General features: G+C 44.2%; 1 protein-coding gene across 1 annotated transcript in view; it reads left to right on the top strand.

Moving 5' to 3' along the window:
- The window catches only part of PDE1A (phosphodiesterase 1A), a 420545-nt gene that overhangs the window by 51490 nt on the left and 342293 nt on the right, over positions 1 to 26762 (top strand). The gene's annotated exons all lie outside the window — the stretch shown is intronic.

Below are 26762 nucleotides of genomic sequence, written 5' to 3'. Positions count from 1 at the left end.
ATCTAACTTTCAGTGTTATGCTGCGTACACATGGTCGGAGAATTCGTCGGAATGCGTCTTATCAGACCGTGTCGTCAGATAATCCGACTGTGTGTGGTATGCATCGGACTGATTCCGTCCGAATCTCCGTCAGACCCAATTTTCCAACATTTTGGAAATATTTCCCGACCAACTGGGCCGGTCGGACGTAATCCGATCATGTGTAGAGAATTTTGATCGGACCAAGTGCCACGCATGCTCAGATCAAATTCCTACATCAAAGCTATTGGCTACTAGCCTGAATGTAGTCCCATCGTAACGAAATTACGTCATCACGTTCTGAAAGATCGGATTTTTCGACAACTTAGTCCGACCGTGTGTATGCAACAGTTTCGGACACAATCCATCAGACTAAATCTGACGGACAAAATCCGACGGATTTGGTTGGCAGAATCTCCGACCGTGTGTACAGGGGCTTAGAGAATTTAAATGCCATTCAAGCCAATAAATATTGCAATACAAATGAACAAGCTTTTTTATTATTAAACTTTGTTTGCATCAGTTTCTTGGACGTGCTGAACAAGGAATTAAAAACAGTATAATATATAAAAATACAGATACTTTCATAGTGCTAATGAGTGCCAAATATAGGCATTCCCACTGGAACCTAAGAAACTTCTTAAAAATATGGCTAAATGCATTCATTCCTGCTTATGATAATAAACTACCTACAGCTGAATGCTATTTTTTAATTAAATGTCAGCTGCTTGCTCCTGTTACTGCCAGAACTAAGTTTTATACCCAATATAAACATCCCACACATAAAACATGTCCATTCTATAGCTGGCTAATTTCTAATCAGTCAGAAATACATGAGGAAAAAGAGAATTCATCTGACAGCAAAATGTCTTTTAGTAAGCACTCAAAGGAAAGAACCAAAATGACTTTACTTAAAAATAGTTTGGCTTATGTAAGAAAACATTGATGGTTGACCGTTTTTGAGGAAAATGACATAAAAAAAACTACAGTCAATATGTTCTCCGTCAAAAAAATTCCCCAGGTCCCCAAACACTTTTTATGGCAATAACATGCATATAAGCCTTTAAAATTTGCATTTTTTATTTTTCATGTTCGTGTCCCATAGACTTTAAGGGTGTTTGCACAAATGTTTTGCCTGTTCACATGTTCTACTGCGAACGGAACGGGAGGGTGTTCGGCTCATCCCTACTCTTGACAACGGGCTGAGTGGTGGGAGGATAAATGCATTGTCAAGCATGTGGTACCCAAATGGTTAGTGTTTTTTGCCACACTTGATGAAAAGGCCCAGACAGCTGAGCTGTGGGAAGGGGGCCAAGAGATAACAGCTCCACAATGTGATGGAAAAGGGTGGCTGTGTTAGGAACGTCTAGTATTGAGTCTGACTTGGTGGAAGGGGACCTCTCCTACGGCTCTGGTTCCGGTCTCTCTGGAATGGGGACAGGGAGACAGGAGCGCAGCGGGGTAGAAGAGTCCGGCCGGGTGCAGCAACCGGTGCTGGGTAGATGAGGATCCTTGGAGCAGGAACTCCCAGTAGTATGGACGAAACAAGGAGAAGGCTGCTGACTGTGGATCCTGGATGGAGGAGGTCCGCTGGACGAGGAGGTAGCCGACTCAGGAACAGGCAGGAATCAAGCAGAGGTGTCAGGTACAAGCAGGAGGTCTGGCAACAGGAAAACAGTCCAAGAAGGGTCAAACAAGCCGGGGTCGGAGCAGGAGAGGTCAGCAAGGTCAAACGGAGCCGGGTCGGGTATCAGATGAGTAGCAGGCAGGTATCAGGTAACTTCAGGCACTAGCTGCAGACGAGACAGCACAGAACCACAACAACTGTGCCCTTAAAAAGGGTCACTGGCGCCAATCGAGCTAACGTACGCTCGTGCGTGCGTGCGCTGCGCGTACATACGATCGTCGTGCACCCGCGCGCGTCGGAAGGCGCTCGTGCCTACGACGACCCGCAACACGAACGCGTGTGCGCGCACGGAGAGCCGGTCGAATGGGACGGACGGATTCCTGACAGGCTGCTCTCTACTCTTCCATGATGGCTGCCTTGTTGGGGTTATGCCTCACCCTCACTTTCCTCCTCTGCTCTATCCGGCACCCAAGTTGAGTCAGTGATATCATCATCATCATCTCCTCCATCCTCATTACCACTGGAGACAACTTGGCAATACACTGCGGCTGGGGGAACATGAATGCAAAATTGTGTACCAGTATTCTCCCCTCTCTATAGGCTCAACCTCAACCTCAAAACCAACATCTGAGTCGAGTCAACCTCAAAACCAACAGTTGAGTCCGAGCTATTTGAACACAGCGTCAGCCACTTGCTCAAGGAGCAAGTGGCTGACGCTGTGTTCAAATAACTCTGCTGACTCCTCCATGCCTGATGCTGGGGCTATGGCAGGAATAGCTGTGGACAAGGAGGCAGGTTTTGACACTTTGGCAGCTGCAGGGGACTGCGCACTAGTCTCTGCTTGGGTGTTGGAGGATGAGGAGGATGAGGGCGGTTTAGTAAGCCAGTCCAGCACCTCCTCTGCATGCTGTGGCTGGATAGCTCAGGCAACATCACTAAACAGAGGAAATGATTTCCTGCCTGAGGACTGATCACATCCACCTTTGCCTATGTACACATATGCTGCTGGTCTGCTTACAGTGCCATGGGAATGTCTGCCTCTCCTTGTGGTCCTCCCAGACATGATGGGGGGGTGGGTGCTTATTAGCAAAATGTAATAAAGATGTGTAAATGTGTACGTGGATGCACTTTAATCAATGAAAAGTGGTGTTTGGTGCACTTTAATTTAAGTATTTACTACACAGACCCACTCCACGGATACATTATAATATACGGCAATATACTGTATCAAACGTGCAGTAACTATATTGCGTTAAACTTGCAGTAACTGCAATGAAATATATGGTGTTAAACTTTCAGCAACGCAAATATATGGCGTTAAACTTGCGGTAACGCAATGAAGCATACAGTGTTAAACTTGCAGTAATGCAATGAAATATACACCATTAAACTTGCAGTAACGCAATGAAATATACAGCATTAAACTTGCACTAACACACATAATTATATGGCGTTAAACTTGCAGTAATGCCATTAAATGTACGGCATTAAACTTGCAGTAATGCAATGAAATATACAGTGTTAAACTTGCAGTAACTCACAGAACTATATATGGTGTTAAACGTGCAGTAACACAATGAAATATATGTGACGTTAAACTTGCAGTAATGCAATGAAATATACAGTGCCTTGCGAAAGTATTCGGCCCCCTTGAACTTTTCAACCTTTTGCCACATTTCAGGCTTTAAACATAAAGATATAAAATTTAAATTTTTTGTGAAGAATCACCAACAAGTGGGACACAATTGTGAAGTGGAACGAAATCTATTGGATTTTTGAAACTTTTTTAACTAATAAAAAAATGAAAAGTCGGGCGTGCAAAATTATTCGGCCCCCTTGCGTTAATACTTTGTAGAGCCACCTTTTGCTGCGATTACAGCTGCAAGTCGCTTGGGGTATGTCTCTATCAGTTTTGCACATCGAGAGACTGAAATTCTTGCCCATTCTTCCTTGCAAAACAGCTCGAGCTCAGTGAGGTTGGATGGAGAGCATTTGTGAAGAGCAGTTTTCAGCTCTTTCCACAGATTCTCGATTGGATTCAGGTCTGGACTTTGACTTGGCCATTCTAACACCTGGATACGTTTATTTGCGAACCATTCCTTTGTAGATTTTGCTGTATGTTTGGGATCATTGTCTTGTTGGAAGATAAATCTCCGTCTCCGGTTTCAGGTCTTTTGCAGACTCCAACAGGTTTTCATCCAGAATGGTCCTGTATTTGGCTGCATCCATCTTCCCCTCAATTTTAACCATCTTCCCTGTCCCTGCTGAAGAAAAGCAGGCCCAAACCATGATGCTGCCACTACCATGTTTGACAGTGGGGATGGTGTGTTGAGGGTGATGAGCTGTGTTGCTTTTACGCCAAACATATCGTTTTGCATTGTGGGCAAAAAGTTCGATTTTGGTTTCATCTGACCAGAGCACCTTCTTCCACATGTTTGGTGTGTCTCCCAGGTGGCTTGTGGCAAACTTTAGACGAGACTTTTTATGGATATCTTTGAGAAATGGCTTTCTTCTTGCCACTCTTCCATAAAGGCCAGATTTGTGCAGTGTACGACTGATTGTTGTCCTATGGACAGACTCTCCCACCTCAGCTGTAGTTCTCTGCAGTTCATCCAGAGTGATCATGGGCCTCTTGGCTGCATCTCTGATCAGTCTTCTCCTTGTCTGAGCTGAAAGTTTAGAGGGACGGCCAGGTCTTGGTAGATTTGCAGTGGTCTGATACTCCTTCCATTTCAAAATGATCGCTTGCACAGTGCTCCTTGGGATGTTTAAAGCTTGGGAAATCTTTTTGTATCCAAATCCGGCTTTAAACTTCTCCACAACAGTATTACGGACCTTCCTGGTGTGTTCCTTGGTCTTCATGATGCTCTCTGCACTTTCAACAGAACCCTGAGACTATCACAGAGCAGGTGCATTTATACAGAGACTTTATTACAAACAGGTGGATTCTATTTATCACCATCAGTCATTTAGGACAACATTGGATCATTCAGAGATCCTCGCTGAACTTCTGGAGTGAGTTTGCTGCACTGAAAGTAAAGGGGCCAAATAATTTTGCATGCACCACTTTTCAGTTTTTTATTTGCTAAAAAAGTTTCAATTATCCAATAGATTTCGTTCCACTTCACAATTGTGTCCCACTTGTTGGTGATTCTTCACAAAAAATTTAAATTTGATATCTTTATGTTTGAAGCCTGAAATGTGGCAAAGGGTTGAAAAGTTCAAGGGGGCCGAATACTTTTGCAAGGCACTGTACTTCGTTAAACCTGCAGTAACGCAATTAAATATATGGCGTTAAACTTGCAGTAACGCAATGAAATATATTGACGTTAAACTTGCAGTAACGTAATGGAATATATGGTGTTAATCTTGCAGTAACACAATGAAATATACAGTGTTAAACTTGCAGTAACACAATTAAATATATGGTGTTAAACTTGCAGTAACACACAGAACTATATGGCATTAAACTTGCAGTAACACAACGTCAAACTTGAAGTAACACAATGAAATATACAGCATTAAATTTGCAGTAACGCAGAGAACTATATGGTGTTAAACTTGCAGTAACACAATAAAATATTTGGTGTTAGACTTGCAGTAACGCAATGAAATATATGGCATTAAACTTGCAGTAATGCAATTAAATATATGGCATTAAACTTGCAGTAACGCAATGAAATATACAGCGTTAAACTTGCACTATAGCAATGAAATATACAGCGTTAAACTTGCGCTAACGCACAGAACTATATGGTGTTAAACTTGCAGTATTGCAATTTCAATATATAGCGTTAAACTAGCAGTAACACAATGAAATATGCAGCGTTAAATTTGCAGTAATGCACAGAACTATATGGCGTTAAGCTTTCAGTAATGCACTGAACTGTACAGCCTTAAACTTGCAGCAACGCAACTGAAATATACTGCGTTAAGCGTGCAGTAATGCCCAGAAATGTACTGCATTAAACAGTATATAACACACTGAAATATACGCCGTTAAACTTACAGTAACACATTGAACAGTATGGCAACTGAAATATATGCGTTAAGCATTTATGTCAAGATAAATGGTGGTCGCACTACACTCACACTAACTGAACTATCCCTACATGCACAGTAATATAAAGATAAATGGTCGTCACACTACATTCACACTAACAAAACTATCCCTACATTCACACTAATGTGAAGATGAATGGTTGCACTACACTCACACTGAACTATTCCAAGATGCACACTAAACTGATATTCTGCACTGACAATAAAATCAGAATAGCACACTATAGCAAACTAACTGTCTAATAGCACTGAACAGAGCCCTGTTCTATCTCTCTCCATGCCGCTATCACACTACAAATGGGCATTATGGAAAGAATACTTTTATAGTGTGGGGCGGGATTAAGAGCAATGAGCCATGATTGGATACAGTCATCATAACAGTGTCCAATCATGGCTCTGACAGTGCTCTGTGCCCTGATTGGGTGAAGTTTTTATTTCTTCAGGAAATCAGGGCTTTTAATGCTCTGTGTGGCAGCACAGTGCATTATGGTCATTTGGTGGACCGTACAAATGGTAGAACAACCTGATAATTCAGTAGTTCAGACAGCCAAGATTCGGCTCGAACTCATGCTCGGGTTGAACTGTTCACCCATCCCTATTTGGCCTGATATCATGCTTGGACTGAACCGTTAGCACATCCCTATTCCTTAGTAAGGCCGCGTACACACGCGCGGACTGTTTGCCCAACCTTGTTCGTCAAACAGTTTCGGCAAACAGTCCGCTCAAAATTTGCATGAGCGGACTTGCCCACACACGAGCGGACTGTTTCAAAGAACTGTTTGCCAAACAGTCCGCTCAACTTTTGAAATGAACGGACTCGGCCACGTAAGGCGGAGGCAAATCCGCCCATTTCGAGCGCGTGTACAGGTAGGCGGGGCCCGCGAAGGAGACGTCGCGGGCTCCGCCGCCTGGAATGGGCTTAAAGGGGAACCCCAACGCCGAAAAAAATCGGCGTGGGGGTTCCCCCAAAGTCCACACCAGACCCTTGTCCGAGCACGCTACCCGGCCGGCCAGGAAAGGGGGGCGAGCGAGCGCGCCCCCCCCTCCTGAGCCGTACCAGGCCGCGTGCCCTCAACATGGGGGGGTGCTTTGGGGAAGGGGGGGCCGCGCGGCCCCCCCACCCCAAAGCACCTTGTCCCCATGTTGATGAGGACAAGGGCCTCTTCCCGACAACCCTGGCCGTTGGTTGTCGGGATCTGCGGGCGGGGGGCTTATCGGAATCCGGGAGCCCCCTTTAAGAAGGGGGCCCCCGGATACCGGCCCCCCACCCTATGTGAATGAGTATGGGGTACAATGTACCCCTACCCATTCACCTGTGAAATAAAGTACAAAAAAAAACACAACACAGGGGAAAAAATATTTTATTGCACAGCTCCGGGGGTCTTCCGTCTTCGGGGGTCTTCTCGCCGGACTCCTCCGCTATGTGTGTGTAGCTCTTTTACTAGCGGAGGAGTCCGGCTTTCTTCCTCCCCGCCGCCGGCCTCTTCTCCCGACTTCGGGGGTCTTGTCCCCCTCTTCGGTTCTTCTGCCGGGCCACCGCGCCTTCTTGTAGCTCTTTTACAGGCGGTGGCCCGGTCTTCTGTCGCCGCTGCCTTCCGTTCTTCTGTCGCCGCCTTCGGTTCTTCTGCCGGGCCACCGCGCCTTCTTGTAGCTCTTTTACAGGCGGTGGCCCGGTCTTCTGTCGCTGCTGTCGTCGCCGCCGCCGCCGCCGCCTTCCGTTCTTGTTCTTCTTCTTGTTCTTCTGCTTCTTCTCCTGGAGATGTTGACTCGACGAGCTCTCCGGCCGGAATGCCAGAGCCGCGCTGTGCGGTCACTTATATAGTGACAATGGGGCGGTGTCACATGGTATATGTCACATGGGTTGGTCACATGGTGACCCCGCCCCCTTACGATGTCATAGTCCCCATGTGACATCAACCCATGTGACCAACCCATGTGACATATACCATGTGACACCGCCCCATTGTCACTATATAAGTGACCGCACAGCGCGGCTCTGGCATTCCGGCCGGAGAGCTCGTCGAGTCAACATCTCCAGGAGAAGAAGAAGAAGAACAAGAAGAAGAACGGAAGGCGGCGGCGACGACAGCGGCGACAGCGGCGACAGAAGACCGGGCCACCGCCTGTAAAAGAGCTACAAGAAGGCGCGGTGGCCCGGCAGAAGAACCGAAGGCGGCGACAGAAGAACGGAAGGCAGCGGCGACAGAAGACCGGGCCACCGCCTGTAAAAGAGCTACAAGAAGGCGCGGTGGCCCGGCAGAAGAACCGAAGAGGGGGACAAGACCCCCGAAGTCGGGAGAAGAGGCCGGCGGCGGGGAGGAAGAAAGCCGGACTCCTCCGCTAGTAAAAGAGCTACACACACATAGCGGAGGAGTCCGGCGAGAAGACCCCCGAAGACGGAAGACCCCCGGAGCTGTGCAATAAAATATTTTTTCCCCTGTGTTGTGTTTTTTTTTGTACTTTATTTCACAGGTGAATGGGTAGGGGTACATTGTACCCCATACTCATTCACATAGGGTGGGGGGCCGGTATCCGGGGGCCCCCTTCTTAAAGGGGGCTCCCGGATTCCGATAAGCCCCCCGCCCGCAGACCCCGACAACCAACTGCCAGGGTTGTCGGGAAGAGGCCCTTGTCCTCATCAACATGGGGACAAGGTGCTTTGGGGTGGGGGGGCCGCGCGGCCCCCCCTTCCCCAAAGCACCCCCCCATGTTGAGGGCACGCGGCCTGGTACGGCTCAGGAGGGGGGGCGCGCTCGCTCGCCCCCCTTTCCTGGCCGGCCGGGTAGCGTGCTCGGACAAGGGTCTGGTGTGGACTTTGGGGGAACCCCCACGCCGTTTTTTTTCGGCGTTGGGGTTCCCCTTTAAGCCCATTCCAGGCGGCGGAGCCCGCGACGTCTCCTTCGCGGGCCCCGCCTACCTGTACACGCGCTCGAAATGGGCGGACTTTCCGAGCGGGAACAGTCCGCTCATTTCGAAAGTACAGCGGACAGGCCCACACAGGGGCGGACTGTTCGCTCAAACACAGTTTCAGCGGACAGTTTTTCGGAATTTCCGAAAGACTTTGTCCGTCCAACTGTCCGCTGAAACTGTCCGCTGAAAGCCCACACACGAGCGGACTGTCCGCCAAACACTGTTCAGCGGACAAGGTTGGGCGAACAGTCCGCCCGTGTGTACGCGGCCTAAGAGGTATCAGCTTAGGAGAAAGTGATTATGTGAATATTGTAGAATGTTTCATTTCAATTCTGGTATGTCTTAGGCCTCATGCACACTGGGTGTAAAAAATGCGGGCGATTGCCTCTAAATGCCCCTTCATGGCTCCATGTGCATATAGGCCTTTAGAGGCAGGAGTGCTTAGATGCAGAAAAAAATCCCTTGCGCATTCAGGAGAGGAGCGTTTTAATAGAAGAAATCCCTGATGCCTAAACATTCCTAAATGCATCTACACATGTCTGAATGTGCCTAAACACCATGTGCATTTAACAATTAAGCGTTTCTTTATGCCAATAACCAGAATAAATGAGTATTCTGGCCAGTGGAATGAATGAACTTCCAAAAGCCTTACACACCTAAACAAGTTTGCAAAATGCTGTGTTTTAGGCATTTTTTTACACTGCATTTCTCCTGTTCCAAGGAGCTTGGCAAATGCCCAGTGTGCATGGGGCTTGAAAGAGGACTTTGTCTAACGAAATGCAATGTCCCGCTATTTACAAGTCCCGTTATGCAAAAATGCTATGTAATGTGAAAAATAAAATCTTAGACCTTGGTTTCCATCCACTTAACCTTAAGTAAGAGTAATATCACTTAGCTTTCATCTGACCTACTGGAAAATCCATTATATGTGGGATCCACAGCTTTCCCATTATCCCAAGGGAAGGCTGAGTAATGTCAGCAGATCTAGGAAAAGTGGCCAGAAGCTGGTGGCTAAGGTTTGTAATTTTTTTACTGTTTTCAATTTTTTCTTATCAGGTTTCACATAATGGTCTGTTTATAATTGTTTTCACACAAAATTCACACGTTTCACCCAAGATTCAGACATTCTTCTATTGAAAAAGTTAGAAAATTGTGAGAATCTTGGATGAAAGCTGTGTAAATCTTGTTTGAAAACCTTTACAAATCGACCCTTTAATATTTTTGCATGGGAGATGGGCTTGTGAATAGCTGGACCTTGCATTTTCCTGTCCATTGGAAATTGGCATGATGGCTCACACTGGCTCCCTATCTCCTGACTACCTACTAGGATTTATTTTCTTGGTTCTTCCACATAGGAAAATAAATATTTAGTTCTAAATAAACATTGTTCAATTAAATTATTATTTATTTACTTTCCTCATTGAAAAAAAAGTGCCTATTGTTGTATTCAGACCTGGTCTTCACTGTAAGAAAAGTCAAAGATTCAATTCAAGGACAAACTGTTCCTATTCCGCTATATTCTGGTATTATATTGGTGTCTTTCTCTTTACTGCACTAGATGTAGACTGAATGGTGGAAATAAATCCTTAACCACATAACAGATTTACTCCATGTGTCATTCTCTCATACCACATCATTATATTAAACAGTCAGACATTCCTAATCATGATATTGATTTATTGCTATTCTATGTAGGCTACTGTTGGAATGCAATAAACTTTATCTGTCTTAGTTCTCCAGCAAATTTCCAAGTTCTTGTAAAATAGAAGACGGTTCTTATAACCCATGTTCTATTGCAGCTAAAGCTGAGCTTTAGGCACAAAGCTAAATACACCCTAAAATACATACTATATAGCTCACCTAACATTTATACAGCTCTGTCCCATAGCACAGCCAGGAAGTTGACACAAATTTCTCTGTTTAAATTAAAAATTATATTTTCAGCTGCCTACTATGAGCATACTGACTGGACAAGGAAGGAGCAACAGCTGATGGATAAGGAGGACATTTCTCTTCTCTATTTTCTCTCTGTTCCTATGACCATGTTCCTTGTAAGCGGATGTGTATGCAGCACACCTGATTGGCTTCTAGTAATGTCCCTTCCTCTCCTAGTGTAAGTGTTTCTCTACAGGACATTACAAGAGTCTGACAGCAAATCAAATTCAAGTATTTTAGTTTCAATAATTCTTTATTGGAAAAAAAATTCATAAACAGATAGAAAACAATATTGTACAGAGAAATAGGCATAATAAAAGGTAAAACATTGGTAGAGAGTAGTGGGTGTTCTGGATTACTCTTAGGCCGCGTACACACGGGCGGATTGTCTGTCCAACTTAGTCCGCTGAACCGTGTTTCAGCGGACAATCCGCTCGTGTGTGGGCTTCAGCGGACTTTTTCAGCGGACTGTCTGACGAACAAAGTCTTACGGAATTTACGTAATTTTGTCCGTTCAAACTTGGTTTTGTCCGTCCAAACTTGGTTTCAGCGGACAGTCCGCTCGTGTGTAGGCAAGTTGGACGGACTAAGTATGGCGCATGCTCAGAAAGGATTTACACGGCCGAAGGTTGCATTGCAGTGTATAGGACGTCGTTTTTCTAGTCCCGTCGTACGTGCTGTACACGTCATCACGCACGCTTTCAGGGGACTGTCTGCTCATCGTGTGTGGTCAAGTCCGTTCATTCAAATTTTGAACGGACTGTCTGTCGGATTGTCTGACGAACTTAGTTGGGCAGACAATCCGCCTGTGTGTACGCGGCCTTATCCAACTAGAAAAATATCTGTCAATTTAAAGTGCCCTAAGGAAACATCTGCGTGTATACTTCTGGAAGAAAAAGCCTTAACACTAGATAGCTTATATTTACCTAGAGGCTGCAACCCCCTTTGTTTTGTCTATTTATCATATCTCATAAGTTGTTTATTTGCAAACATATCCAGAATGACTTGATTTTGTGTGATACAATAGAGTTGTGGTAAACCCAGATACTAAGAGTATTGTAAAACTAGGGTAAAATAAAAGGAAAAAGTAAACATGCAGTTAATCTTTTGAGACTCTTCTCTGCTGATTTTATATTCTTCAGGAGTTCAAGTGTAACCAGAATTATATACAGTGTTCCACCATTGGTTCCATGGTGCCCAGACCTTAATAATTTGGAGTTATTTACCCACCCCAGATACAAATAGTTGTTCGTATGTGCGATGTGTATGAATTATTTGAATGACTTCTGAAGGTGTTGGGTGTGATGGGTCTTTCCAGTGCTTGACCAGGCGAGCCTAGCCACCAGTAAGATATGGGATAGTAAAGATCTTAAGTGATGAGGGACTAAGTCCATCTCTAAAGTTAATAAAGCCATTCCCGGTGAAGGCTCCAGATGAATATTGAGTGTTTGTAGGATGATGTTATATATCATCTTCCAGTATTGTGATATATTAGGGAAGGTCCATAGAATGTGGTATAGTGTGCCTGTTGCCCCGCATTGTCTCCAGCATTGGGAGGGTACTCCTTGGATAAACTTAGACAATTTATATGGAGCGCGGTACCATCTTAATAAAATAGATGGATGAATATGTAGTGGTTAAGGCTGTTTGCCATTGGCCCTCTGAGTAGGCTTTACCAAAGTCCTTTTCCCAAGCTAGTATGTTAAGGGATTTTGTAAACGTTGTTTTGTTTTGAAGAAGGGAGTAAAACATTGATATACCTTTAACTTTTATGGTACTGGATAAGTGGTATTGGGAGATTTTCCAAGGGAGGGAGGTGGTTATTCTAGTGTGTTGTTTTAATAAGTGTGAGATACCTGTAGTAATCAGTCGAGGGAATAGAGAATTCTAGTTGTAGGGATTTGAAGGTCTTAAGAGCCGGTCCCACATAAAGATCTTCTAATTACAGTTACTTACTATTGTTCCAAGGAGTGAGGGATATGTTTGGTATTAATAGGGGCAATGCAGAGAGTGGAAGTTTCAGTGGAGTAAGTTTAGCCTTTGAAAAAGCATGTGTTGTTAGAGTGCGCCATGCCCCAAGAGTTGCTTGTACGGTCAGTCCCATATTAGGAGATGGCGAGGGGAGGAATGGGCTTAAAAGTAAAAAGTTGTAAAGGTTTTTACCTGGGATCTGGAATTGTTCAAGACTAGCCCATAAGTTGGGTGGGGAAGGGTAGAACCAGCTCTTTAATTGGGCTAAAATAGTGGCAGTATAGTAATCTCTTATGTGTGTATGCCCTATTCCCCCTGCCCTCCTATATTTTGTAATTCTGATGAATGCACATTGGGCTTGTTTACCCCCCCATAGAAATTTATTGATAATGGATTGCGCTGATGAGAAGAATGAGGTGGGTACTAGGATAGGTAGGGATCTGAAGATATATATTAAATTTGAGGGAGAATTTGCATTTTAAATGCAGCCAGTCTCCCTGACCAGGATAATTTGAATTTTGCCAATTTGTTTAGTTTGGGGTGGAGTGACTGAAGCAAAGGGGTATAATTTTCAGTGATTTTCTTTGGGGTGAGTGTGATACCCAGGTATTGTATGCCCTTTTCTTTCCATACATAAGGAAACTTATTGCTCAGAGACTGTTGGAGTCTGGGGGGAACTCACAATCCTAAAATATATGATTTGGTGTCATTGACTTTATAATAAGATACAGATTTAAATAATTGCAATGCTTGGTGAACTGAGGGTAGGGATATTTCGATGTCCGTGAGCATTAGGATGATGTCATCCGCAAAGAGGCTGATAGTGTGTGTTATGTCTCCAGTCCTAAATTCTTTTATTTTGGGGTGGGAGCGGATATGAGTCGCCAGGGGTTCCATAAGAAGGTTAAATATGAGTGGGGAAAGTGGACACCTCTGGCGAGTCCCATTCAAGATGTCAAATGGTGTAGAGAGGGTTCCTGATAGATACACATGGGCTGAGGGGGATGCATATAGTGCCATTATAGCTGAGTAAATCTGGCTCTTAAATCCAAATTGTGTAAGTACTTTTGCTAAATAGTCCCAATGGATTCTATCAAACGCCTTCTCTGCACCCAAAGCCAGGAGCAGAGATGGCGTTTCCGTTTTATTAGCTAGATGTATGATGTTGATTAGGCGTCTGGTTGTGTCAGCTGTTTGTCTGCCCCGATTGGTCCAGGTGTATCAAGGAAGGAAAGATGTCTACCAGTCTGTGCCACTATCAGTGCTGCAAACATTTCTGGTGGAAAAGAGGATGAGGAGACAGCCCTATTGTAGATCTCTGTTAGGTGGGGGACTAATTCATGTTTGAAAGTTTGGTAATATTCCCCTGTAAAGCCTTCAGGCCCAGGTGATTTGTTATGAGGGAGGGAATCTATGGCTTTGGATATTTCTGCTTCGGAAAAAGGGGAATTGAGAGTTTCTAATTGTGTTGCTGAAATTTGAGGGAGATTGATGTTCGAGGAATTCTGAGATTATGGATTCTGTGGGTTGAATTGTGGATGGGTCATCCCTCAAGTTGTACAGAGAGCTGTAATAACAGCTAAATGCATCTGCTATGGCTTGTGGGTGAAACAGTTTTTCCTGTGTGAAAGGGTGGAAGACATAGGGAATTTTTGTTCTAAGCCTCTGGCCTCTGAGATGGTTGGCTAACAGTTTACCAGCCTTATTGCCACTGACATAGTAAGTAATTTTTGGCGTTTGGAGGTTTTTTCATAAGTGGTGTCGGAGCTGCGTTAATTGGTTTGACCTCTGCAGTGAGGTATTTTTTTTATTCTGATCTTCCAATTCATGTATCTTAGAAATAAGATCCTGAATATGCTGTCTCCTCTGCCTCTTGGCTCCAGCGTTCATCTTTATTAGAACCCCTCTTATGAATGCTTTATGAGCATTCCAAATAGTCATGGGATCAGACACAGAATTAACATTATTAGAAAAAAATTCAGTTATCTCTCTTTGCATTTTGGATTTGGAGGGATCAGCCTGGAACAGTCTCGGGTTAGATCGCCAAATGAAATGCAAATGAACGCCTGGCGAATCGTCGACTGAAACGTCACCGAGGCGTGATCCGACAAGGTGATATCATTGATTTCGGAGGTGGTTATTTTAGTCATCAGCCATTTGTCTGTAAGAAAAAGACCTAGTCTTGTATAAATGTTATGGCTTGTTGAGAAGAAAGAGTAGTCTTTTTCAGTAGTATGGAGGCATCTCCATGCGTCTTAAAGTTCATGAGTGTGCAAAGTTGATTGAAGTAATTGGTGATGTCTGTGGGACGTGGATGTGGAGTCCATGTGAGGATCTGGAGGAAGGTTAAAGTCTCCACAAAACAATAGGAGTCCTTTCTGCACTGTACAATTTTGAGGATTTGGTTAAAAAAATGGACCTGGTGCTTGTTTGGGTGTGTAGACATTGACCACGGTGTATGTGGTGGAGTTAAGATATTAGGATGTGATAGCATCCCTGAGAGTCTGCTATCTCCCTGTGTAGCGTAAAGGCTACTGTATCTTTAATTGCAGTCAAGACTCCCGTCTCTTAGCTGAAATGCTTGCAGTGAAGATATGGGGGAATTTGGGATGGGTGCACTTAGGCATCTTTTGATTGTGAAAGTGGGTTTCCTGGGTACAGAGAACATCACATTTGTATTGAATTGCTTCATTCCACAGTGACTTTCTCTTTATCGGATGGTTCAGCCCTTTGGCATTAACAGTCAGGAAAGTGACAGTCATCTTGGAAGTTGTATGAGCTCCAATAGAAATATAATGTGTATAGCACACTTACATTAGGTGGTATGAATCCCCATACTGGTACGTTGAAGCGTTCATCATTCACATTCGGTTGGGTAAGAAGATATCCTTTTTCTCTATTATCAGCAGGTGAGAGGGTAGCTGCGAGATCAACTGCAAGAATGGGTATTAAACAACAGAACAAACATAAAGTATAAAAAAGAAAAGTAGTGCATAAAGAACTTGTAGGTCATATTGACCAGGTAGTAGCGGGTAGCTACAATGGGGGTAGGAAGTTAGGCTAAACAGTTTGCCTCCAGAACAAGGACAGAAGGTGATCACAGGAGCCTTGGTCAGCCCCTAAGCCATTTTAACTGTGTGTGTGGGCATTTTTGGGGTTGACCAAATTCCATTCCTCTGTAGGGCGGTCAATATTGCGGTTGTTGGTGTCTTGGGGAGAGCCTTCGGTGACAATGTACCAGTTTTTAAGTAGTTCCAGGCCCTTGGCAAGGGTATCTACTGTGTGCTCTTTTACATCATTGGTAATGATAAGTTTGGTTGGGAATCCCCATTTGTAGGTTATTTTATTGTTGCATTGTGCTTTGGTTATGGTATTGAGGTTTCTCCTTTTTTGTAGTGTAAATTGTGATAGGTCGGAGAAGAATTGCAGATCCTTATATTGTGCCGGGAGGATAACTTTATTGTGCACCACTGACATTAAATGCTCCTTTACATGAAAAAAATGCAAACGTAATATAACATCCCTTGGTACTTTGTTGTGTAGATAGGAGGGTTTTGGCAAACTATGGATCCTGTCTATTGTGACATCTATTTATGTAAGATCAGGCAGAATAGATGTGAACACTTGAGTGGCATAGCTACGCAAATCTGACTGAAAGACTGATTCGGGGACCCCCTTAATTTGAGGTTATCAGCGATTTTGGTTTTGACTGACTCCATCTCCTCAACTCTGGTGTCATTTGCATCAATTAGGCTGTTAATTGCAGATGTGAATTCCCCCATTTTAGATTCAACATGCTCCACTCTGTCATATACTGTTTGCAAGTCCGCACTAAACTTGTGGACACATGCCATCATATCCCTATGAAATGAACTCCTGAGGGAGACTAACATATCTTTAAGTGTAGTATCCAAGACAGGTTGATCACTGGTGGGAAAACAGTTAATGGAGTCAGGGAGTTTCCTGGTTTCCTTCTCCGAGTCTAAGCCCTCGCTCACCTCCACAGATGAATCTGTGCCATCTAGCTTGCATCTGTATTTCTCAGGGCGCCCAGAGGCTGATGGAGGTGCAGGTGAATGTTACTCACAGGAGAGTTCCTTTTGGGAGGTTTGTCTTTCTTGTGAGCGGTATGAGGAGTGCTGACTGCGGACGGCCCAGGGGGTCCAGCGCCATTTTGCTTCTGTTCCCACTAGTAAAACTCCGTCATTTTCTGGGGTCTCTGGCTCCCCGATTGGCTTGCTCATCATGGCTGGCAGTGTCAGCGGGATATAATCTCTGATTCTAGGTGCTTTTTACGCTGTTATAGGCTGCTGAGTGCCGCTGTGTCCCTGTATAGCCTGGAGCTTTGGTCTCATGCTGCCATAGCAGTTTCCGTCAGGCTCCGCCCCCAAATTAAAGTATTTTACTTTATTGCACTTAAAGAGTGTACTTAATAAAATATGAATGACTATACAGCTGCATTATTATGGGGCTTTTACATCTGCCTGGAGTTCAGCTTTAAGCTACTTGCACACGATTATGCAGAACATATGGATACAATAATGAGAAACGTAGAGTCAGTAGTTTCATAAAAACTTTAATTACGCAGGAAACCCACTTAATGTAAATAAAGCAAAAGACCCTTTCAGTGAGGGATCTGTGGTGGAACCAGAGAATATGAGAGTGTTTCACCCTTATTTGTGAAGCATGTCTGTTTAGTTATAAACTGAAATGGGCAAAATTATTAAAGGACATCTGTACCTTGAGGCTGGGTTGCCATATAGGCAAATTTGCATGACAGCGAGCGTGCCTGGCTCACAATGGAGTTGGTTCACACAGGTCCAGAGAGGCCCCGGTCCACATTTAAAAAGGGTCCTTTGCATCTTTGGTTCAGATTTAGGTGTGAATTCAGGCAAAAATTTGTACCTGAATTGGTGAACAGGGACGCACTGGGCCCCATGCTGTGAACCATGGTTACAGCATATGTGAATCCAGCCTTAAAATAAATTCGCTAAACTTACCCTCCACTCCATCTAAACTGTACTAACCTCCTCACAGCTGCTTACCTGCCTTAGGCCGCGTACACACGCGGGGACTGTTCGCCCAACTTTGTCCGTCAAACAGTTTCAGCGGACAGTCCGCTCAAAATTAGCATGGACGGACTTGCCCACACACGACGAACGAACAGTCCGCTGAAACCGTGCGCGATGACGTGAACGGCACGTACGACGGGACTAGAAAACGACGTCCTATACACTGCAATGCAAACTTCGGCGTGTAAATCCTTTCTGAGCATGCGCGGAACTTAGTTTGACGAACAAGCCTACACACGAGGGGACTGTTCGCTGAAACAAAGTTTCAGCGGACAGTTTTTCGGAATTTCCGAAAAACTTTGTTCAGCAGATTGTCCGCTGAAACTGTCCGCTGAAAGCCCACACACGAGCGGACTGTCCGCCGAAACACTGTTCAGCGGACAAAGTTGAGCGAACAGTCCCCGCGTGTGTACACGGCCTTAGTTGCAGAGCTGCAGCCATACACAGCTCCATTCAAGTCTACAGGTACACGACTCCATGCAGGCCTACCAGGACAAAGTGAACAGTTGCAGGCAATGCCAAAACCATTTTCACTGGATAAGGCAAGAGTTTGTTTCCCCAAAACTTCATATTTCTGATATCTGCCTACTGTACAATGTACAGTACTTGTATGGGGAAGTGTCCTGTTCTCTTTGTATTGCTTCCTTTATGTGAAATCCCTGGTGTTCCAGCTAGTCTCCTTGCTTTCCTATTAAAAACTGGCCACACTACGCAGGAGAGCTCACCATGGTCAGTCCTCTAGCTGTGTACTCTCCTCCAATGATCAAACTTGTCCTGACATGCTCCCGCTGCATAGCCATTCACTGAGAAGCTCAGTGTGCTGCTTCTCCTCCCCCCAACTCTTATGCAGCCAAGAAAGGAATGTGATCACTTATAACAAAAAAAGAAAGATAAAGTATTTATAATTTTTTTATATCTATGCAAAACTGTTTTGCCTTTCATTTCTATTTTAAACTGAATGGGTAATTTGCAAGTTCAAAGTTTAAAATCACTTTAACCACTTTACTACTAGGGCTGTTTTTTCTGACTTTGCCTACATGTTAATGTAGCACTGACCCCGAAGGAGCTGCTGATTTGAGTTGGGCCTGCAGTCTACTGAGAAACCCGCCTTCTGAATGACTCTGTCCCCTTGGCACAGCTGTGGTGCAATAATAATACAATACAGTGTAAACAATATAATGTACCTGTGTCTATCCCTCTGGATCCTCTGGCTCCACCTGGTGGGGAAAGACAGTAAACCACACACTTGTACTCTTAAACAGGAATACTTTTACTGGAAATATAGCAAATAGGTGGTTACAGAGTTTGCACTGTCGTTCCAATGTAGAACGTCAGCACAACGTGAGTCAACAGGCAAATACAATAAACATGCAAGTATGTTACTATCTAGACCTGGGAGCTCCCCTTATTTAAAGTCTAACGTGAGGCCTCACTCAATGTATTTCCTTCTTTATCTTCTTTCTTCGCTAGCTTAAATAGTTTCTCAAATAATTGAAATCCAAAGGGGTAATTAGAGAAAGTTAACTAATGCCGCGTACACACGGGCGGACTGTATGGCGTACTTAGTCCGTCGAAACACATTTCAGCGGACAGTCCGCTCGTGTGTGGGCTTCCGCTGACTTTTTCAGCGTGCAGTCTGGCGTACTAAGTATTTCGGATTTTTCGAAATTCTGTCCGTCGTACTTTGGTTTCAGCGGACCATCCGCTCGTCAGTAGGCTAGTTCGACGGACTAAGAATGGCGCATGCTCAGAAAGGATTTACACGGCGGAAGGGTGCTTTGCTGTGTATTGGACTTCCTATTTCTAGTCCCGTCGTACGTGCTGTACACGTCATCACGCTAGCTTTCGACGGACTGTTTGTGCATCCGTGTGTGGTCAAGTCCATTCAGTTGAAAGTATGACGGACTGTCCGTCGGATTGTATGACGGACTAAGTAGGCCATACAGTCCGCTCGTGTGTACGTGGCATTAGAACGCTCCAGGTGTAACTCCAGAAACTTGTAATCACACTTAGGCACCAAAAAGTGTAATGGGCCTTGAGCCTATTAAGTGTCAGTTGCTCAATTATGCTTCCGTGAAACAACAGGTTCCAGCAAGGCCTATTAGTAAGTCTAAGTACGTGTAATAGATTAAACGGTGGGCCGCAACCCGCTCACCAATCGGATCCGAGTTCTGAGTGATGGCTTGAGTCCTGCAACTGCAGCATGCTTCCATTGACTAGGCCAGATGCTCCGTGTCACTCCACCGACTGGATCCAGCTCTCCGCTGCTCCAACAAGTGCTTCCGATCCCCGTCGGTCTGATCACCAGCTCTTGGTTCCGTCCAGTCACCCAGAAAACAGTCCGGTTTGCACTCCGCAGTGACTATCTACCGATGCGCCCGAGAACCTCACACACAGTTCCGCACAAGCAGGCAACGTGTTTCCAAGGGATCAAATATGGCTGCTGCAGTCCCTTTTATACCCTACCCAGCATGCACTGCATATCAAAGTGTTCATGGGTTGGTCACACAGACTCCTGGGTAGATAAGGTCAAAATGACCAAAGTAAACACAGTCACTTCCTGTTATCTTTCAACACCATAGAAAAGAAAAATAGCTAAGGTCCAGTTCCAGTTTTTGGTAACTAGATGGCATCCAATACTAGTGAATACATTGTGCATAGATTTACATTGTACTTCACATTTATTGCATTAATACACCATTATATCCCCACTACATTAAAATACATATTTTTGCCTAAAGATTAAACCCCCCTCCCAAGCACTATATATTTTCTGAAAGCAAAGACCCCGGACAATAAAATTACAGTAGTTGTATTTTTTTATGTCATATATGTCATGTATTATTAGCGTGTGACATGTTTATCAAATGCAATAAAAAAAAAGAGAACGTTCAATAAAAAATATACTAAAATTACTTTTAGTGCAAAAAAAAAACACAATATACCAATTTTTTGACAAATATAATATAGAAGGTTGCGATCAGTAAACAGATAACCAACATGTCAAGCCTTAAAATTGTGCATGCCCGTGGAATTGTGACAAACTACAGTACCCAAAATTATGCATAGTTTTGACTCTCCTTCCTCTACAGAAAATGGCAATAATATAAAATACAGTGTACATAAACAAGTACACCTACCTATGTCCATGATTCTTTTTTTTTTTTTTACTTATTGTGTCTATTTCAGGCTGCCCCTGTGCAGCCTGCCTCCCTGCTCCATTTTAAAAATGTGTTCGTCCTTGGGTTGCAACATTGTTATTCTACGAATGCATGAGATGGAGCACATGATGTCTCAGAGTGGACTTTAATATTAAACTCCTAGTTGTGACTGACGTGACTGTGAGTAAATTGATGTGCTATATCAAATAAAGGTCAAACAATACTCAAGCATTTGAAGCTCGTCACTGAGGTTAACTTAATGAGAATGTTCCTTTTGGTATAATTTTTGGTATGTAAACATTTTAAGAATTTGGCAATAACTCTGAATACCATAACACATAATAAGAGTTTGTTTTCAATTATGTATAAATCTATTTAAATTATTTTAATGATTTGCAGCCCATGCGATTAAACAATGCCAAATAACAGTCTGTATGATGATTTGCTTGCTTCTTTACTAGTGACCGCTTAGATAGAACACACTTATTATAGATTATTTCATATACATTCTGACTTCCCATCTGTCTCACAAGATGACAGATGGCCAAGTAAGCCATAACCTCATTACATTTTTTGTTCTGCCTTAACTTTTATTGCTCTGTATTATATTTGAGTATGTACAAATATTTGCTTACATTTTATAACATAAAACTTACAGTTTTCACCCTTACTGCCAGCTAACATGTTTAATTAGTTCTCTAACCAATTTATTTTATAAGGATATTATTGAAGTGTGACTTTACTGTAATGCTAACCTAATGCTGTAATAGGTAAAATTCTGCTGAGGTGCTTAAGACCCCTTTCACACTTCCAGCGGCAGCGCTAAAAATAGTGCCTCTATAGCACCTGAAAAAAGTGGCTTCATTCACACTGGAGTGGTGCGCTGGCAGGGCGTCACAAAAGTCTTGCCAGCAGCTTCTTTGGAGCAGTGAAGGATCGGTGAACTCACCGCTCCTCCACCGCTGCTCCCTATTGAAATCAATGGGTCAGTTCTGCGATACCGCTGGCAAAACGCCGCTCCGGTGGCATTTTGCTGGTGGATTTAACCCCTTTTTGGATGCTAGCGGGTGTTAAAACCGCCTCGCTAGGGGCCAAATAGCGCCGCTAAAACGATGGTAAAGCGGCGCTAAAACCACCAACGCCCCCGTGGCTCGGTGTGAAAGCCATCTAAGGGATGACGATTTGTGTGCTTGTGTAATGTGCCAAAAATATGTTTAAATACAGGGAAAAATAAAATAAACCCAGTGGAAGGATCACTATTATTGGTAAAGGCTTGTCTCTCAAACCTAACATTTAGGGATGAGCCAGTACAAATCCCTGGCTGTTTTATTTTTGTAAACAAACCAGCTGGAGATTATGGGTGACAACATTGACTAAATATGGTCATGGCTATATTTAGTCAATGATATAAATCCACAAGGGACTTTTTTTTACCACTACTATTCCTTTATATTGGCTTTTAAAATGTACAAATGCAGCAATTTAGAAATCAGATGAAAGGTTTAGCACTGGGAAACACTTTTTGAAAGATAAAAAGTAAATTTTATATACAACTATATAGATCAGACCAAAATGAGGGACAAATGAGGGGGAAAGAGGGACATAGAGGCATTGCTCCAAATCAGGGACAGTCCTTCGAAATCAGGGACAGTTGGGAGCTATGCTTAATGGACGCTGAGAGCGTGGTTTGTATTACTCCTCTGAATAAGGACAGTAAAGCTTCCCTTCTGGAGTGGATGGAAAGAGGTAGAATTAATCTTGTACAGGGTAATGGTCAGAGGAAATATGATGGCCCACCTGTGGACTGGGTTGGAGAGACTCCTTCTCTTGGGACAGAAATATTTATCAACAATATCAATTAAGAAATCTATGAATATAAATGAATTTCACCTTTTCAGACTGCTGGAATATTGTAGGAGTTTTTCTCATAAACTAATACCAGGTAGTCTGAGGTGGAGTGGGGTTTGTTATGTGTTTATTGTTAAAGAGGAAGTAAACCCAGATGTGTTTTACTTCCTCTTTTGCTCCCTGCAAGGCCTGCAAATTAAAAGCATAATGGGCTAGTATGCCTCTCATACTAGCCCATTATATTAAACTTACCTGCAAACGAAGCCTGCGCTGTCCCCTGTGCAGGCCGTGTCCATCTTCACCCCTCTTCCTTTCGGGGCCGTGGACTCTGGCTCTGTGACTGGGCGTGGGAGCCGTCAGTCACGGCACGCGCTGGGGGAAGAAATGGCACGTGGTCTGTTCCTTCACAGTGCATGTTCCGATGATGACATTGGCGAACTACAAGTGAAATATCTCCTAAACAGAGCACATTTAGGAGACATTTCTACTACCTATAGGTAAGTCTTATTCTAGGCACAAAAGGGTTTACAACCACTTTAAGTAGGTCATTCCCATTGTTCTATTGTTTCTGTCTGTCTGAGTATCTCTTGTAGATGATGTTAATCTTGTGACCACTTTAACTTGTTATGGAACTATTGTGAGATGTTCTGTTTTATGCTTATAACAATGTGTGTTGTACAGTACTTTGTATTTAGGGTTGTAAGTGCCGAATGATCTAGTCACCTAGGCTGGTTTAGGTGCCTAGTTAAATAGCTCATGTTAATTATATTACTGTCATCTATTAGTTGCTAGAGGGGGAATTTCTCCAATTGTCCTTCCTGCTGATAAGGCTGTCTACATGCCCAGTTAATTATTTAATTATTTATTGAAGAGTTTGAATGTTCCTGTGTGTCATGTTGCTAGGTGTACTTTTTGCCCTGCCCTGTGTCATTATGCAAAGAAGGGGGATTGTCCCACAATGTGTATCTTTGTGTCTGTGTTTCAATAAACAGTTGATGCTTTGTGCCACCCTACACTGTGTCCTGACAAGTGATTAGGTGAGCTATGGGATCTTGGATCATTCTGTTACAGATCAAAGGAAGCTTATATGATGGACATACTCCTCTTGAGTACCGGGTCCGTCACATTGGGGGGCAAGTGGTGGGATAGTGCTTCCTTACTGTGAACACATCCAAACAACTACCGGGATCTATCCCTCATTATCTAATGAGAGATACAGATACCAGCCACCATAGAAGAGGAATTCAGAAAGGAAGCTGTGAGAGATGTGGATACAGCACAGGGGACTCGTGTCATTGCAGGTTCTGCTGGAATGGTATGACTCTGTCCACACACATGGAAGGAAGCGCTATCCCATGAGCAGCACCACCAGGGAAAATTTCTCCCTCCAGCCAGGAAAGGTACTGGTCACAGTACGAATTGTGGATGCTGTTATTGGGGGAATGGCGGCACAAAGGAGTGGACAGCTGAGTGGTGCAGGCTAGTCCAGACAGAGATACGGCTGGACAAGAGCTACAGAGCCCTCCACTGGTATGCAGCCCAAGTGTGCCCATGGACAGCGGACAAAAGCCTGACAGATGGTTTTGGCTATGGTGGCCACGGGCAGTTGTACTGGAGGCTGTCAGAGAACCCTGACTTTGGGAGAAATTTGGGGTGGCGTTTGGAGGGAATCATGGATTACAGAGAACAGATGCTGAACGTCTCAGAAGTGCTCTGGGCACAGGAAGATATAGAGTTTCTGGCTGTTCGGGAATGGGTGCTGAAGATCACCCACAGACAGCAGCTAGACTCTGTTCAGCAGCAGGGAGGGGCTCCCTTTGCCTGGGACTATCTAGAAGTACCAGCCGACAGTGCTGCAATCCTGGCTAAAGTGTCAGCGATGGGGCAGAGTAACAGTGTGCTTTGCTCACCTCCACCTCCAGCTATGGAAGCGGAGCTCTTATGGTGGATACAGCAAGTTTCAATTCAACCTGTTTCTGCAGAGGACAAGCTTGAATGGAGACATAACCAAAAAACACTACAGCGCTGATACTGTGCCCATCCTATAGTGATAAAATTTCATATACCAGGTTAAAAAAGAGGTATGGAAAGATACTTATTCCCGGAGGAATATGAATAAAAATTGCAATTCGTAGAAAATGGCTGACACTGTGGTGCTGGCAAGGCTGCTTTCATTTGTGGGCTGGAAATCCACAATCTGTAAAATAGGAAGGGAAGTAAGTGCAGCACAATTTATTGTACGTCGACAGAATGGCACGGGCAGACATATTGGCGTACAGGTACGTCCAATCTTCAATGCCGCCCTGCCATCGGGAGCGTGCTGGTCGGGACCCCTGTGAGTCCGGTCGCGGGACCCGCGGACTCGATCGCCGCGGGCATACCCGCGATCGTCTCATGGGACGGCTGAATGGAGGAAATGCCGTGTAAACAGCATTTCTCCATTCTGCCTAGCAACTAGTGACGCTGATCTCTGCTCCATGTGATTGGAGCAGAGATCAGTGTTCACTAAATGTTTTGTAAACGCTATAACTTTTGCGCAAACCAATCAATAATCGCTTATTGCGATTTTTTTACCAAAAATATGTAGAAGAATACGTATCGGCCTAAACTGAGGGAAAAAAATGTTTTTTTATATATTTTTGGGGGATATTTATTATAACAAAAAGTAAAAAATAATGCGTTTTTTTCAAAATTGTCGCTCTATTTTTGTTTATAGCGCAAAAAATAAAAACCGCAGGGGTGATCAAATACCACCAAAAGAAAGCTCTATTTGTGAGAAAAAAAGGACGTCAATTTTGTTTGGGAGCCACGTCGCAGGACCGCGCAATTGTCTGTTAAAGCGACGCAGTGCCGAATCGCAAAAAGTGGTCTGGTCTTTGACCAGCAAAATGGTCCGGTCTGTAAGTGGTTAACCATGCCTCCTTCTTCAGCCTGATTGTTTGATAATACCTCTGGGCATTTATAGAGCGGCTAATTATCCTCATGACATCCAGGTAAGTGAGATATATGTCTTTGAGCAATTGCCAGTATGGCGGTGCCAGGGATGTCAGCTCTTAGTATTTGCAAATAAAAACATTATTAAAGTGGGATTCCACTCTTTTTTTATTTTTTTCTTACCTGTCTCACTGGTGGGCGAGTGCTACCTTCGATTGGCATCCACGTCCGGCGTTTATTTGACCCCCGGCGCGACAAATCTTTTCCTCAGGATGACTTATAAAAACCTGCTCTGGGGTTTTCCATTTTAACTGTGGGCGTCTGAAGCCCACAGGCATTTACTTCCTGGTATATGATGACGTCTGGCTCCCAGCATGCTCCGCTCCATCTTGCACATGCTCAGTGAGAGCAGTGACAAGGAAAGAAAAACTTTCATTGTCCCCCATGGATTCTTGGGAAATTTCCCAGGGACCATTGCGAGGACGATAGCCACGCCTACTCCCACGGGAGGACAACCCGGAAGTCAGCTTAAACATCAGAAATAAAAGGTAAGTAAATAATATTTTTTTTTTTCAGGGTTCGTTTAGGTAAGTATGCTATCTGTTGATTTTAATAACATGAACTTTCATTTTTAGGTACCAAACCACTTTAAGATACTGGATTAAAAACTAATGTAGCAAACTAAATAGGTAAAATGTAACAAAATATAACAAAGTGAATGATAATAAAGAATGACTTTGTGAGTCATATATAATCCTAAATAGATAATATTTGAAATAGTAAAGATGGTTAAAGAGGAGCTGCACAAAAAAAAAAAATATTAAAAGCCAGCAGCTACTAATATTGCAGCTGCTGACTTTTAATAATATCACACTTACCTGTCCCAGGTTCCAGCGATGTCGGCGGCAGATGACGAGCGATCGCTCGTCTCGCTGCAGCCACCGCCGCCATCCTCTGTCAGGGAATCGGGAAGTGAAGCAAGAGGGCTTCACTGCCCGGTTCCCTACTGCGCATGCGCGAGTCGCGCTGCGCTGGTTCCCCGCTGTGTCTCTGGGAACTGTGTGTTTCCCAGAACACAACGGGGGGGCGGAGCCATGCGGCGATGGGCGGAGCCATGCGGCGGTCTGGCCGGAAGTGGGTGCAGTTACCTGGATTATCCAGGTAACTGCACCCCCCTCCCCCCCGAAAGGTGCCGATTGTGGCACCGGAGGGGGGGAGGGATAA

The sequence above is a fragment of the Lithobates pipiens genome, unplaced genomic scaffold, assembly GCF_037356315.1.
Source record: "Lithobates pipiens isolate NorthernLeopardFrog02 unplaced genomic scaffold, aLitPip1_a1.2 Scaffold_22, whole genome shotgun sequence".
NCBI classification, from domain to species: Eukaryota; Metazoa; Chordata; class Amphibia; order Anura; family Ranidae; genus Lithobates; species Lithobates pipiens.
The sequence above is the reverse complement of the archived record's forward strand: the minus strand, read 5'-3'. Positions and strand labels throughout refer to the sequence as shown.